The sequence below is a fragment of the Chiloscyllium plagiosum genome, unplaced genomic scaffold, assembly GCF_037043375.1.
Source record: "Chiloscyllium plagiosum isolate Xiang-an unplaced genomic scaffold, Cpla_swu_hap1 HiC_scaffold_40, whole genome shotgun sequence".
NCBI classification, from domain to species: Eukaryota; Metazoa; Chordata; class Chondrichthyes; order Orectolobiformes; family Hemiscylliidae; genus Chiloscyllium; species Chiloscyllium plagiosum.
Window position 1 is genome coordinate 60,849,257 of NW_028270178.1, and position 11,194 is coordinate 60,860,450.

Here is an 11,194-nt window from a genome sequence, read left to right on the forward strand (position 1 = left end):
CTGAGAATTCTATTTCTGTGTTTATTTACATAAATGCTTAATTGGTTTCAATGAAGTGATGGGGACAGCAAAGCCAGATGAAAGAAGTGATTTGTTGGGAAGATTCAAATCGAAACAAGTTTATTTTTAAGAATGGTGACCATTTTCAGAAGTGAATACAAATTTATGAAGACAAATTGCAACAGATTTTATTTATTTCTGAATGATAAACACAATTTAAAACTTTTATTTAGGTTAAATATTCAGTGCTGAAAATTCTGCAATTAAACTTCAATGTTGAACTGGTTCTACTCTGAGTGTCGCTGCTGAAAATGTGTTGCTTATGCCTGAAATATCGATTCTCCTGCTCCTTGGATGCTGCCTGACCTGCTGCGCTTTTCCAGCAACACATTTTCAGCTCTGATCTCCAGCATCTGCAGTCCTCACTTTCTCCTACTCTGAATGTCCCACTAATTTATATTGTAGTCCGTTTAGACGGTGCAACATCACTCAAAGTGCATTTTAGAATATTCACATGAAATACTTGAAATGACATCAGGAACTGCATAACAATTACATTTAATTGATATAGTTGTTGTGAGGTTTTGTTACACGTATTACTTTCTGGTAAGGATCAGCAATGAGTCCCTATCCCCAACTGCCCATTCAATAGCTTGCTAAAGCCACTTCAGAACACAGTGGGTCTGGAATCTCATGTTGGCCAGACCATGGAAAGGTGACAGATGCCTTGTCATTCGTGAACCAGCTGTTTTTGTATTTTCCCATTGACTCGGGTGACATGGTCACCATTTGGCTTTCTTTCCCATTCCAGGCTTTCTTAGAATTCAAATTTCACCCTGGGCAAACAATGGTATTCCAAACACCGTCCATTCAGCATCAAACTGGAGTTTGGGAATACTGGTGTCATGGTGTCACCACTGTGATCCTAATATTGGGAATGCACAGAAAGCGGTCACAAACAGAAATGCAATAAATCTGACACTTTACCTCATGAACAAATATTGGAGTGCAATACTGGCAAGAACTCTCCTGCTGTTCACAGCAACATCACAGGAGACTTTGCATCCAATCATCAATCTAAACTGTGTACCGGACTCTGTCTGAAGAGCCTGACTCACCATAATTTGCATTTTTTGAATTCTTCACTGACTTATGAAAAAGTTAGTCACATATCCCAAGGAGGTGCTCATCAGCTACCTTTTTGAAGGCCTGCTCCTCGGATGCTGCCTGATCTGCTGTGCTTTTCCAGCACTACACTCTCAAATCTGATCTCCAGCACCTGCAGTCCTCACTTTGTCCTGATGGGTTTCTTAGTCAGGTTCGGCACAGGAAAGGACCATCACCTTATTGTTGAACGGGTTGGGCAGGCCAGGCAGGAAGGTCAGACGACCTCCTCTGAAGGACAATACTGAATCATGTAACATGCTTCAAACCTTTGGTAGGTCTGTGATTATCGTTCATTATTCCAGCATTTTCATTTCATACTCTTTTATTAATTGAAGCTACCATGGTAGGGACTGATTCTGGAACTTTACTTCAAACCTTTTGATTGCTTATTACATACTCATAATGCGTCCTCAACCACTTTATCAAACTGTCATGTTAGCTTCAATGAGTTTTTTATTGACTCCTGGAACATGGTGGTTGCTTTTAGTTGTCCGTAGTTGTCCTTCAGCAGATGGCAGTAAGCTGCCTTTCTGAAATAACATGTTCCAAAATGGCCTGAGGAAGGGAATTCCAGATTTTGACCCAATTACAGTAAAGGATCGGTGACATATTTCCATGTCAGGATGCCGAGTGTTTTAGAGAGGAGCTTACAGTGGTGCTGTTCCCATGTATCTGCTGCTCCTGTCCTTCGAGATGCAAGTGGTAGTGGGAAGGTACTGTCTCAGGAAGTGGCTAAGTTTCTGCAGTGTAGTATTTTAGATAGTGCATATGGCAGGTACTAAGAATCAGATTTGGAGGCAATGGACGCTTGTGGATGTGCTACTGATCAAGTGGGATGCTTTGTCCTGGACAATGCCAAGCTTCTTGAGTGCAGTTGAAGCTGTTCCTATCCAGTCAAGGGGTGAGCTGTGCTATTAGCCTCCTGACCTCTGTCTCTTAGACAGTCAATTGGCTTTGCGAGTCAGGAGGGTGAGGTACTCGCTGCAGTATTCCTAGCCTCCGGCCTGCTCGTACAACCATTGTATTTATATGGAGTGTCCAGCTCAATTTCTAATGAACAATAAAACCCAGGGTGTCGATGGTGAGGGATTCAGTGATTTTAACACTATTGAATGTCAAGGGGTTTTGGTTAGGTTGTCTCTTATTGTCAATGGTCATTGTCTCGCAGCTTTGTGGTGTGAATGCTATGTGCCACTTGTCAGCTCAAGTCTGGAAATTGTCCAAATTTTGTTGTGTTTGAATGTGGACTGAGGAGTCATAAAAAAGTGCGAGATTAATGTAGATTTCACTTCTGACCTTCTGATGGAGGAAAGGTCATTGCTGAAGCAGCTGAACATGATTGTGCCAAGGACACTTTCTTCAGGAACTCCAACAGGGATTTGCTTTGGCTGAGACGACTGCCCTCTAACAAGCAAAGCCATCTTTCAATGTGTGAGGTATGACTGCAGGCAGCAGGGAGGTTGTCACCTGATACCCATTGAACCCAGTTTTGCTAGGCTCCATAATATCACCCTCTGTCGAATGTGACCTTAATGTGAAGGGCTGTCACTCTCCCCTCATTTCTGGAATTCAGTTCTTTGTCCATGTTTAAATCAAGTCTGTAATTCAGACATGAGCTGAGGAGGCCTTGCGTAACCCACATTTACGCAGGTTATTGCTGAGCTAGTGCTGCTTGATAGCACCTCCCTACATCTAACTCATAATTGAGCATGGACTGATGAGGCAGTAATTCGCCAGGGTGGTTTGACCTATTTTCTGTGCACAGGACGTGCCTGGCCTATTTTCCACATTGTCCATGCTCGTGTTTTAGCTGTACCGGGATTGCTTGGCTAGCACAAGTCATCAGTATTATTGCCAGAATTTTGTCAGGCTCCATAGCATTTGCAGTAACCCCTGCCCCCCTCCCCCTCCCCCCAACGGCCAACAGTGCCTTGATTTCACATGGAGAGAGGCGAATTCCCTGCTGACAGGTATCTGTGATATTGGTGATGTATGGAAGATGCCGAGATGGATCACACAATTGGCACTTCTGGCTGAAGATTGCTGTGAATGCTTCAGCCTTAACTTTTGTGCTGATGTGTTGTGCTCTCCAAAGCAGAGCAAGGAAATATCTGTGGAGCTTATTCCTTCAATGAGTTGTTTAATTATCAACTTTAATTCATGTCTTGATGTGGCAGCACTGTGGGCTCAGACCCCTGTTTCCTGAAAGAATGGTCTAGGCACAATATCTCCAGACTATAATTCCAACCCCCACTCCATAATGTGGATATTCACAACAGAAGATTGCTTATCCTTTGTATTGTGTAGATTCCAACAATGCATCGTATATTCGCTTAAATTGTTAGTCTCGAAAATACTTTACTTCACAGACTTTAGGATATAATGTTCTGTTTTCAATTCTTCTCTCCGACAGACAAGGTCATCGATGTCACACTGGCTTTCCTCCTCACTAATTGCAAAACCAAACGTTTTTCACCTCATCTTTGAACTTACTGATGAAAATTGCTACATTCTTGACTAGACCGTTCATATACGCTGCAAACATCAAAGGATCCAGCAACCAGTCATGTAGTAAGCCACTGGACACAAGATGTCTTCACAATGACTACCTTCGACCATTACCTTCTGCCAACAAATAAACCTTCGAATCATTTGCCAAACTGCACCAGATCCCATGAACCCTTACCATATTAAAGATGCAAGATCTGGTCAAAAACCTGATTGAAGTCTAGAAGCATTACAGTCCACTTTTTACACCCGATGTTACATCTCATTGCCTCTCCAGAAAACAGAATCAACCACTTCCGATATGATATCACTTCCACCAAAGCCATGCTGAATTTTATTGCTTAAACCTTACAATTCCAACTTTTAATTAATGCTGTCTCTTAGATTTACTTATTAACTTCCCTCAAGCTTTCTACTTTTAAACATAGGTTCATGAGTGAAACTACACATTGTCACTTAGCTCCTTTCACCCGATGACAACTCTTCTTATCTCTCTGACAGATAATTTATTCTAGCTGAAATAATCTTGTGTCTCTTCTGTTTCATTCTGGGAAATGGGAATGGAATTGAATACAGTGTTGAAACCAACAGCAATCTGTCCGTTTGTTCTTGACACTGTCAGTGTGTGTTCCCCCTCAGAGGCAGGAAGACTTTGTGCTGATAATACGGAAAGTAACGCCTGATGTATCATTCTCAGCTGGCACACAACTTCCTGTTTTTATGTGCCAACAGCAAGCCACACATCTCACTTCTGATCAGAAAATAAACCCAGGGGATGCAATCTAGCGGAAACATCTGCCAATGTGGCCTATATCAGGACACAGAGTGTGAAGTGATTACATTGAAGTGACATTTGCAAATTGACCTTTTGATCTCTGTTTCGCGGTCTGATTCTAGGACATCATTGGACGAGTCTCTCGACCATCTAACAAGCTCGTTCGATTCACTAAGGTCTGGGACATATCGACATGCACCTTGTCATGTCTTTGATCTTGTACTACTTGTTACTCTCTTTTCAGATTTAATGTTCCCAGTTTTTGATTCTGTCTTCTGTATCCATCACCTTCCCAGCCGAATACATTCTGTTTGATCTGTTTCCTAAATTTTGATCAACAAAACAAATAATACAGTTTTGTACAGACAGGTATGTTGGTGTGTCAGATTAACAGAATCAATATATGGAGAGATCACCTTGGCTGTATCGAACTCTGACCGACATTGAATTCAAATAAACCACAGCACCGTATGGTTTCAAACCTTGCAAATCCTCTCTCTTTGAAAGAGCTTGTTCTAACGGTTAATTATTTTCTTGATTATTTCAGAAACTATGACTAAAAATCCCTATTTTTAACAAAGTTTCAAATATTATTAAAAGTTGCAGCCCTGGCATTTCCTACAGGGGTCTTTGTGGTGTTTAAATGTTCTGGTCAAAATTTACTTCAAGCAGAAGACTTAACCATTGGTTTCTCCGAGCTCCCAGCCATTGCACTTGCAGTTCCATAATAACTGCAAGCTATTGCTAAGCCCCAGAGAGAACAGAATGTCCAGGCCCCGGTCACATCCAAGCGCCATGATGTAGACCTCGAAGCCTTCCGTTTCTTCCTGTCACGCCAACCCAAGCAGTACATGCTCAACCTCAACTACATTTCCTTTCAATCCTTCCAATTCCTCCAAACCAAAGGGGTAGCCATGGACACCTGTATGGACCCCAGCTATGCCTGCCTCTTCGTCAGATATGTGGAACAGTCAATCTTCCACAGCTACACCGTATCATTGCCCATCTTTACCACTGCTACATTGATGACTGTATCAACGCCACCTCATGCTAGCACAAGGAGATTGAACAGTTCATCAACTTTACTAAAGCCTTCCACCCTGACCTAAACTTCACAGGGACCATCTCGGACACCTCCCTCCCTTTCCTAGACCTCTCCACCTCTATCTCCAGTGACCGACTAAACATTTACTGCAAGCCCACTGACTCCCACAGCTACCTGGGCAACACTCCTCCCACCCAACCTCCTGTAAAAATGCCATCCCTTATTGTCAATACCTCTGCCTCCACCGCACCTGCTCCCAGGAGGACCAGTTCCACCATAAAACATCCCGGATAACCTCCTTTTTCAAAGACTGCAATTTCCCCTCCCATGTGGTCGACGATGCCCTTGAACCCCAACTTTCCAATCGCAACAGGGAGCCCTCCTGGCCCTCATCTTCCACCGCACCAACCTCGCATACATCATATCATCCTCCGCTGCTTCCACCACCTGTAAACAGACCCCATCACTCGGGGTATATTTCCCTCCCTACCCCTATCTGCATTCCGGAGACACCATTCCCTCCGCGACTCCCTCGTCAGGTCCATGCCCCTCCACCAGCCCACACCTCCCCCCTCACCTCCGACAAGGCCCCAAATGATCCTACCACATCCCGGAGCAATTTATCTATACTTCCACAAATGTCATCCACTGTGTCTGTTCCACCTGCTGTGGTCTCCTCTACATCAGGGAGACAGGACACTAACTTGCGGATCATTTCAGAGAACATCTCTGGGACACCCGTTCCAACCAACCGCACGGCCCCGTGGCTGACCACTTTAACTCCCTCTCCCACTCCACTAAGAACAGGCCTGTCATATTCTGTTCATTTCCAATGAATAAATACAAAATAACCGAGCCTGAATTTGGGATGATGTTAACAGGATTTATTTTGATCTAAGCATGAACAGATTATTTTGACAAAATAGGTGGAGAGATTCACTTCCTGAATAAGCAGCTCAAGTGGTATAAGCTGGCACCAAACCGAGTTTGGTCAATACTGAGGCAAAAATACAGCATACAGTCTTGAGTGAAATAAATAAAGAAACTGTGTTAGCTCCGGAACAAGATAGAGTGTATTAAATATGAACAAAGACACAAGTATTTTAGGATATAATAGAAAAGTAATTTATAGTATATTGAAATGCAAACAGAGATGTGAATTTGTGTCTCGCCATTCTTCCTAGCTAAATTAATCATTTCAGAAATGCCTTTGTTAAATTTCATGAATCATTTGTTGGTCCAGTCCAGGAACCTTGCGAGGTCCTTGTTAAATTCTGAACCATCGCCTTCCAGGTTCACAGTGGCTGCGAGTTTCATGTTACAGCAAATTGTGAAGTTGTGCACTGTATGCCAATGTCTTAGTTCAAAATTTAAAGCAATCACAGCTCCAAACATTTACAAAATATCACTATGGATCTTCCTGGAATCCAAAAAAAATTGTCCCTTTGATCAATGATTTCTAAAATTTACTCACATATCTGTTGTGAAGGAAGTTTTCAAATAACTTGAAGTGCAAATGGTTCACATCAGTCGGAATACAGTAACATTTAATGTGTTACCCCACACAAAAAGAAATCAAGCAATATTCACAAGTTGCTCTCAGCAAGTCTATGATGGACTGTTTTATCAAACAAAATCATTTCCAATGTTGTGAGGGCTCGTCTATCTTCTGTGCAATGGTCTGAATTTTGTGTCTGACTGCAGATGAAACTGGCTGATCTGGGTAAAAGTACAGTTTGTGCCTTTCACATTGTTAATGTATATTGTTGACTTTAGTTGAATAACGTGATGTTGTCCCAGGCATCATCTGGCACCATTAATTAGACCATTAATTTCCACATCACTAGCCAGACTATCAGGTGGGGTGTATTGATCTCATTGAAACGAATGCTTGGAATATTTCCAGTATGAATCATGTGAAGTGGAGGCTCTGAACGAGACATAGAACATAGAACAATACAGCACAGAACAGGCCCTTTGGCCCACGATGTTGTGCCTAACATTTGTCCTAGCTTAAGCACCTATCCACGTACCTATCCAATTGCCACTTAAAGGTCACCAATGATTCTGACTCTGCCACTCCCACAGGCAGCACATTCCATGCCCCCACCACTCTCTGGGTAAAGAACATACCCCTGACATCCCCCCATACCTTCCACCCTTCACCTTAAATTTATGTCCCCTTGTAACACTCCGTTGTACTCGGGGAAAAACTCTCTGACTGTCTACTCTATTCCCCTGATCATCTTATAAACCTCTATCAAGTCACCCCTCTTCCTTCGCCTTTCCAATGAGGAAAAGCCTAGCACTCTCAACCTATCCTCGTATGACCTATTCTCCATTCCAGGCAACATCCTGGAGACAAAGTAGGAAAGATGAATTTCGAGTAGTAGGAAGTTTTCACGACAGAGATAGATCACTTCGCCCATCGCACCTGTATCGCGTGAAGACAAAGCCTTCCAGCCAACACCCACTTTATAGCATGTTGTCCATAACCCTGCAGGTGATAGCACTGTAAACATTCGGGAACATTGTGTAGGGTCTAACCCATTATCAACATCGATATGATCTCCAATGCTGTAAATCCTGACTTATGGGGAAAACGTAGGGGCAGAACTGTATCAATATTCAAACAGTTGGTGCAGCCCTGAGGAGCTAATAGGCCCATTTCTAAACGTTGTTCCTCAGGATATTTTGACTATTCTTGACTTAATATCATTGTAAACTGACATGAAAAAAATGCAGACATGTTCCCCAGAAATGCTGACAGCAACATACCTTTATTCAGCCAAGATCAGCAACATGAATTAAGAAAGTTTTAAAAAACTTTCTTTTAACTGATTATTGACAACACGGATTTCACAAAGTGCAAAGTACAGAGGGGAAGGGTGGAGGGGTGGGGGTGGGCGATGTTCGCTGTTCCCTGATGTCTGGTTGCGTTTGTGAGCAACAGATGAACCTGCGAACCAGATTCAGGATGGTACTACAGGTATTTCAGCAGATACTGTGTACACGGAATTCTCCCAAAAATCAGCAATGACATGAACATTTATTTGTGATAGTGTTTGAAGCCAACTAAAATTGAACAATATGGTGGGAGAAGTTCCTTTCATTTCTTTGAACTAGTAACAAGGGACACTCTCTGTGGATCTGGGGTGGCAGGAGGATCTTTCACAGCAGAATGTGAGGGAACAGAGTCACCGTTGGAAATCCAGATAGACTGTAACTTTTGTCACTGGAGGGTGAGAGTTCGGGGTGGGGGGTTACCTCATATAAGTTTATAAAGCCATGAGTGGAAAGGTGAATGGCTCTAATTGACATGATTCGTACTGGAAATGTACGAAGCTTTCGTTTCAAAAATATCACATATCAATAAACTACACCTGACCCTACGGTTAGTGATGTGGAAATTAATGGTCTAATTAATGGTGCCAGACGATGCTGGAACAACATCTCTTTATTCAACTAAAGTCAGCAATATACATTCACAATGTGAAAGGCACAAACTGTACTTTTACCCAGATCAGCCAGTTTCATCTGCAGTCAGACACAACTTAAAATTCAGACCATTGCACAGAAGATAGACGAGCTCTCACAACATTGGAAATGATTTTATTTGATAAAAGAATCCATCGTAGACTTCCTCAGAGCAATTTGTGTCAACAAACTTGTTTTTTTGTGTGTGGGGGTAGCGCACGAAATGTTACTTTAATCCGATTGATGTGAACCATATGCACTTAAGAAGTTGTTTGAAAACGTCTATCACAGTAGATACGCGAGTAAATTTTATAAATCATTGATCAAAGGGCACAATCTTTTTTGGATTCGTGGAAGATCCATAGTGATATTTTGTAAATGTTTGGAGCTGGGATTGTTTTCAATTTTTGACCAAGACATTGGTGTATTTTCCCTATGGTGGGGGATTTCAACAATAGGGAACATGCTTTTCCAATGAGAGGAGAAAATTTTTTAAAAAGAGATCAGAGACAACTTTTTACACAGAGAATAGTTTGTGTGTGGGATGATCTGGCGGTGGATACTTACAACCTTTAGAAGACATTTGGATAAGTAAATGAATATCAAATGTTTGGATGGATATGGGCCAAGTACACACAGGTGGGATTAGTTTAGTTTGGGATTATGACTGGCATGGAGTGGTTGGACCGAATGGTCTGTAACCATGCTGTATCACTACATGACTCTGTGACTATTGATCAGTTTTTCTCAATACTAAACAGTGCTGTAGTGATCCTTGAATGAACTGTTGATGTTAAGGTTGTGTCTGAGACTCTGCGAATATTTCCTTCAATGAGAGGAGGGACTAGTTCTCCAAGTTACACAACTGAAAATAAACTTTTCTCCAGCATTGTTGCTGAGTCGTTTTGTTTCTGTGGAGGTGGTGGTTATAGTTTGCAGTTGGCTTTCCACCAACTGGTCAACCGTGAGACAAAATATCTTTGATCCACTGCAGAAACTCCACCTGCTTCCAGTAAATGAAACTGGGAACTCAAGGACCTTTTCTGTAGTCAGCTTAATTGCTGCCAACTATTGGATCCGGCCGATTAAAGGGAAAATGAATCAACTAAAGTAAAATCCTACCAAACAAACTATATTTTCCCATTAACTCACAATGGATGCATTTCACTTGGTATTTCTCCCTTTAAAAGGAAAGTCACTGAATACAGCATTCACTGTATGACTATCAGAAAACAGGACATTGAATGCAGTGACGTTCTGGTTAGTTCAGTCTGTTTATTGAGTATCTTTAAAGCTCCTGAAAATGAAGTTAATGGATCCAAAATCCCACATTGAAGTAACATTTGTTATCATCTCAAAGTAAATTAACAAATTTGAATTGGTTCAAACTCACATCACTTGTTACACCATTCTCTGATTCATGTATCTCATTAAAACTGAGTGGGCCCTTTATACATGGTTAACACTGGTGTAGTGTAACAGCGAATTTTTGCTGATTTTTATGAGTTAACCGCCCTGTCAGAGCTATCAGTGAGCAGAGAAATGTACCGTTTATAACCTACATTCGTGGTAATTATTACTGTAATACTCTCTAATTTAACCAAACATTCCTGATGTACTCAGACTGTTACATGCAATGGTTTAGACGTTGAGGGTTTACAAAAAAAGTTATGAAATGTCTTGTTCTAGTTCATTAGATGCTCTTTCAAAAGTTTACCTCGGTGTTATGTATCACTGCGGACTCACATTTTGTTTCTCAGGCACACAGCTTTCCTTTACTGTGCATTTTAGTGTCGGAGCAATTTGAAAAAAAAGATGCAGGGAGAGACATTCTGCAATGTAAGGAGGTGCTTCTCATCTCCGGGTCCAAACTGTTTAGTGACATACACTCACATTCTGAACATAATCACTTTAGACATGCTCCATATTCGGTTGCCGAAACTGAATTTAGAAACCCAGATTAGAAATGGTATGTTATTTTGTAATGTGAGAGAGACTTTGAGTGACAGCAAAAATAAAGTCATTCATTTTGTTGGCTAATAATATTATTGAAGTTCTTTTTAGCTTTATCTGCTTGTGGTGGAATGTAGGATTAAAGGGAGTTAACTTCTAATTGAATATTCTAAATATAATCACTTTGGACACGCTCTGTATTCAGTTGCCTAAATCGAATTTTGAAATGTTTAGTATGAATTACATGTTATTTTTTAGTGCGACAGAGA